This window comes from Tupaia chinensis, unplaced genomic scaffold, assembly GCF_000334495.1.
Source record: "Tupaia chinensis unplaced genomic scaffold, TupChi_1.0 Scaffold000489_1, whole genome shotgun sequence".
Classification (NCBI taxonomy): Eukaryota; Metazoa; Chordata; class Mammalia; order Scandentia; family Tupaiidae; genus Tupaia; species Tupaia belangeri.
In genome coordinates, this window is record NW_006160001.1 from 1479891 (window position 1) to 1485890 (window position 6000).

General features: G+C 36.6%; 1 protein-coding gene across 4 annotated transcripts in view; it reads left to right on the plus strand.

Moving 5' to 3' along the window:
• FYB1 (FYN binding protein 1) overlaps positions 1 to 6000 on the plus strand; it is a 180748-nt gene that overhangs the window by 120460 nt on the left and 54288 nt on the right. The gene's annotated exons all lie outside the window — the stretch shown is intronic.

Below are 6000 nucleotides of genomic sequence, written 5' to 3' on the forward strand. Positions count from 1 at the left end.
ATATACCACTTTTTCTTAATCCAGTCATTCACCTTGGGCACTTAGGTTGATCCATATTTCAGCTATTGTGAATAGTACAGCAATAAACATGGGAGTGCAGATATCTCTTCAGTATATTGATTTCTTTTCCATTGGCTACATATCCAATAATGAGATTGCTGGATCACATGGTAGATCTATTTTTACTTTTGTGGGGAACTTCCATACTGTCTTCCATAATTACTATACTAGTTTGCAGTCCTACCAACACTAAACTCCCCTTTTTGCCTTTGTTGACAACACCTGGTTTTATACTGTAGGGGGAAAAAATTGACTTGAAGTTAAGCTAAAAGAGGGTGGGTGGAGAAAATGCAAAGATGGCCTTGTTTTTCTGGTTCACATGTCAGACCCCTAATTCTACTCATCCTGTGATAAGACTTTTCCTAGGCAAGTAACAGGGAACATCAGGGAACACCTGCTTGCGTCCATGTTTACTATATTTATATGAACAGAAGTCCATTTCTTTTACAAAAGTTTGGCCTTTTCTTAAAGCCAATTCTCCTCATCTGTAGTAACTTCTATGGCTATTATTCTCAAAATATACCAAAGGCATCTATTTTAGAGTGACACATTTTGGCTCCCCACAGAATGTAAATAGAGAAGAGAAAAACTGAGCCTGGGAGCATTGCTACTTCATAAGGCCTACGAGAAAAAGATGGGACAAATGAGAATAAAGGGAACAACCAGTAAAGCAGGTATCCAGGTAAAAGAAGCACCCAGGAAAAGGTAGTGGGCAGGGTTGTCAGGTGCTGTTTACGTGAGCAATGGGATGTCAAAGTAGGAGGGACTGTCAGGAGTGGAAAGGCTGCAAGCCTGATGGCAGGAGGATGGAAAGGGAGGAACTGGAAAGAGCCAGTACAGACAGTGAAGAAAAGGAGAAAATGGAAACCAAGGAATGGGGCGGTAACAGCAGGGAAAAATGGGATCATTTTCAAAATGGAAATAAGAGCATGTTTGTATGCTGATGGGGAAGGTCTGGTTAAGAAGGGGAAAATGTTAATGGCAGAAAGGGGAGAATTCCTGAAACCAAGGACTAGAGCAACTGGGATCTAGTGCTCCCAGGGGAGTAAATGTCTACTAAGGTTCCTTCTCCCTAGGATGTAGAGTGAAATCTCTAATTGGGATCAAGTCATGAATTTCAGGCCTTTATCACTGCAGCCTGTTCTGCCTACTTCTAAAGCCATTCCCGGAAATAATTAGCAATTATGTGATTCAGGTCAGGATATTTTAAGAGTGTAAAAGATTGGAGGCAGGTGAGAATCAGAAATTGCAAATAACTTTGAGCATACAGTCGTTTAGGCCAAAGGTATAATATGTTTTAAATTGTATTGTTTCCCCACCTAGTGGTCAGAAATCAGTTTGTTATGTGTTCTGTTATTTTACTTAAGACGTGAAATGAGTCAAAAGAGTATGTTTATCATTATTAATATTCAAATCAATATTTTTCCATATAATGCAATTCTTAGCACTATTTTAAAAAATTGTTTATAATTTTAACAGCATAACTAATTCTTCATATGAAAACAGAACCCCGTGGTTGAGTCTTTTGGTATACAAAACAAATTACATGGTTATTAATAGTAATGAGACAGGAAAAGTGAAGTAATAAGAAATAATAAATAATGGGAAGTGAGTAAGGTTAGAAAAGGAAAGGTTAAACAATGCTTACCCTGAGGTCATTCATTGTTATTTTAAGGGATTTTGAGGGCTTTATTCTGTTTTTGTTTTTTGTGGGTATTATTTTTTTTTTGAGGAAAAGTAAGAATTTACCACTATAACCCTTTTATTTAGAAATGGTTAAAATTTTCTAGAATGTGCAACTTGCTGTGTTGATCGTCCATTGCTGGATAGTCTTATCAGACTCCATTTGGGAAACGCTGGCTTACACAAATCATAGCCCTAAAATTCTTCAAGGGTTTACTACAGGAGAGCATGCTCCAGAAGAATGGGCACAGGATTTCATTCTCAGCAAGGGCAGGTATAGGGCAAAATTTTATATGTTCTTTAGATTTCCTCTTTCTTATTTATTTATTTCTTCAGAGAAAGAGAGAGACAGGCATCCCTAAAAGGGTCTTCGTGCTACAAGCCGTCCCTAGCCTCAGACAGCCGTTATTACAGAATACATGTATGTTCTGGCCTATACGGAGGCCCCAGGCTACGAACCTAGAACCTTTTCATGTGGGATTAACATTGCAGAATGTTGTATTACTGTTGAATCACCATCTGGCTGCCATCTTTCTTACTTGATAATAAAAAGCTAAAGACATGAATAGCAAATAAGGTATAAAGATCAACAGTTTCATATCTTTAAATATCAGGAAGTAGAGCTCTAATAGCTTTCAAAAAGTGACAGCCATAGTACTAGATTAACTGCACTTTTCGTATTTAATTCCACATGCTATAGCATAAAAACAAAGAACTGTAATAAAAGACCTCGTTGAAAAGACTTACTACCACAACAGATAAGTTTCCTTTTTCTTCTCTTTTACCTTCTCTGCTCATTTCTCTGACTCAGGTTTTGACTAGTTCTATTGGGGTTCTTTTTGCTAATATCTCTATGAAAATTTTGTCAAAGCCTGGACCACTGAGCAATTGGCTACAGTTTGAGGTGTGTTTTTAGTCATGACATTTGCACCTATTTCTCTTCTTCATCTTTTTTCCTTTTATTCTTCACTAGGATTCCTGTTGTGATTACTATTTCATGTTTATTGGACAATTCAGACCTATATAAGATAGTACTAAGATTTGTATGCTGTAATGCTGGGTCCGTGAATAAGTGTGTGCAGGCAAACCCTGTGAGTTACAGATGTTTTTGCATAAATGTGCAGACATGTTTAGTATGAATATGCTATGCAAATACCCTTCACTTTACAAGTATTTGGTATTTATTCAGATGTTTTAGAAAATAAATTATATGGGGACCAGCAGTTGGCGTAATGGCTATGTCGCTGGACTCCCACATAGTTGACTGCGGTTCGAGTCCTGGACCCTGTGGCTTAAACTCATGCCAAGTGTGTGTGTGTGCATACCCAAGATCCCGAGAGGAGAATGGAAGAGAAGGGATTGTGGTGTGGCCATCCCCCTGGGCGCGATTTCTCACCTTCCATCTCTCTGTCTCTCTCTCTCTCTCTCTCTCTCTCTGTCTTTCTGGCAAGCGTACATACCCTATAGCAAAAACCTCTCAAAAAAAAAAAAAGAAAAAAGAAAAACTGCATATATGTCCAGTGGCTTTTTGATTTAACATTCTTTTTCACAAATGATAACTCACTTTAGTAATCAGAATTAGTTTAGTCTCTATATTACTTGGGACATCATTAATTCATCAAAAAAAATCAAAGGCCTATAATCATAGGAATTATTCTAATAGCTTTCTAAAAATGACAATCATCATAATGAATTACTTAGAAAGTGACAATAGGATTTTATTGCCTGGTAGTGTGAAGAGAGGCGTGTAAGCAATTGCTCTATAGTTATAAAACAATACAGAATAATCATTGTAATGAATGGATGACACACAGAAGCAGAGGAGTGGGTTTAAACAAGCCAGAAATAACGTCATAGAGGAAGGAGTATTTAAGGAGAAGCTTAAAGAATAGCAGGGCACATCAGGAGATGATGAGAAGGAAGGATTATTCCAGAGAAAAGAGGAATGTGTTAAACATGAAGAAGCCGGATACTGAGAGCATTCAGAGAATGAGTTCGGTATGAATATGTAAGAAGGGGTAGAGAACTAGGGGAAAAAGGATTGCTATATGACTAGGCCCTGTCGAAGGGCACTTTCTTTCTCTTCCTTTTTCTCTGGCGGGCACATGCACTCTCTGGCAATAAATTATTTTTTAAATTCTGTTTATAAATTTATTTAATGGAACTTCCTAGATGTTTCATATTTCATGTATAAGTTTAACATATTGAATTTCATTTTTAAGCATTTTAAATACCTGGATGAACAAATTTAATAATGTCTCTAGGCCTAACCTTCTCAAGAACTTAAATGACTTTTATAAATCTATTGAATTAAATCACATTCAGTTCTCTAAAATATTCCAATAGCACTTGTAATTCGATTTTCATATGTTTTCTAAGTATATATATATGTAAATGTATATTATATATAAGTATATATTTTATACACATATTAAAATGTATTTCTTCTATGGGAGGGGGGAGAGAGACAGAGGAACAGTCACTCCCTACAGGGTTCTCACACTACAATCCAATACCAGTCTCAGCCAACCTGGATCACAGGCGTGTGCACACATACGTGCATGCTCCAAGATGTCCCAAGATGCAAACTCAGGATGTTTCCCACGTGGATTTAGTTGCATTACCACTGCACCACCACCTGGGTCCATCTGAGAAGTAAATTTAATATGAAACACTTTCAAGCATATAAAAGGCAGGGAAAATAATGAACCCCATTTCCCCTCCATCTGCTTCATGTCCAATCTTGTGTCATGTTTGCACTGAACTGCTTCTTCTTGTATTATTTTTAAACCAATGGTAAACATCATATCACTCCATTCATAAACTTCTCAGTAGCTATAACTTAAAAATAGACTGTGTATTCGTGTAAAATAGCAAGTCAGTTTTGAAATTTCCAATCATCTCTTACCTTGTATGTGTGTGTTTTAAATTTGTTTGAATAAGAATCCAAAATTTACATATCTTCATTGACTTGTATATTTTGTTATTCTCTTTTAAGCTATAGGTTCATTCTCTGTCTTTTCTTCCAGAGTTATTCATGTGTTTTATTTATGATTATTCCTTGTATTTATTTGTTGAAGAAATCAAGTTGTAGCGATCTCTAGTCTAGATTATGCTGATTGCTTCTTTATAGTGTGGATTATGTGTTCCTCACGCTCAATTTCCTACAAATTGGTGGTTAAAAATAGGAGTGGCTTGATCAAATTTAGTTCTATTTTTTACAAGACCTAGATGATGATGTACTCTTTTTAATCTTTTATCAGGAGCTCATAATGTCCACTTGATTATTCTTTTTTGATGTAAGTAGACACTGAACTCAATACCTAGAGGTCTCACTTTTCAATTACAATCTTCTTTTAAAGTTTTATTATTTATTCTTTCCAAGAACAAGTGATAGAGAAGGGAAAGAGAGGGACACAGACATCCCTACCAGGGTCCTCATGACTTGATTCACTCATAGCCTCAGCCAGGCTCAGCTTATGAGCATGAGTGCACCAAGTATGTTCAGGAAGGCCTCTGGACACAAACCTGGAACCTTTGAGTGTGGGTCAGCCTTGCAGCACATCGCATTACCACTGTACCAAGTTCAAGACTCCCACCACAGTTGACTATGTGCAGAAATGGTCCGTTTTTTATGGATGAATGTGACATGGGCTGAGGGGAAAAAGGATGAGATATTTATAAATGGGGAGGATGAAAGAAGATGAATATAAATAGCATGATAATACCTGGAAGAATGAAGATAGTTGAAGAAATAGTCATTGAGAATTTAGATGGGATTCAGAATACAGGTGGAAAAAATTTTTTAAATCTTTGATAGAGAGAAGGTAAGGATGGGATAACTGTAGATACATTTATGGGGTAAGGGAATCCATTTTCTTAAGAGAGTTCACACTCTACAACTACTGGTTTAATCAGTAAAATAAGAAATAAGACCATCTGTTTCTAGGAGAAAGAAGAGAAATAGCAGATTTAGGACAATGGTGAAGGTTTTGAATAGATATCGATGAATGATATAAAAGAAGGGTGACCAGAAAAAAAGAGTCACAAACATTGATGGTACCATTCAGATTTGGATGCCAATTATTTGTAATGTCCAGAGTCAGTAAAATTTTTTTTAAATTTCCAACTGTGGTAATCAACCTGAGTGTGGTTAAATAAATCAGCCAGGTTTTGTGGAGCCCAGGTATTGATAATGCTGTTTAAGAACAGTTGGAATAAAGCACCTTGGAGTTCAAGCCACAAAGTAACGGTGGT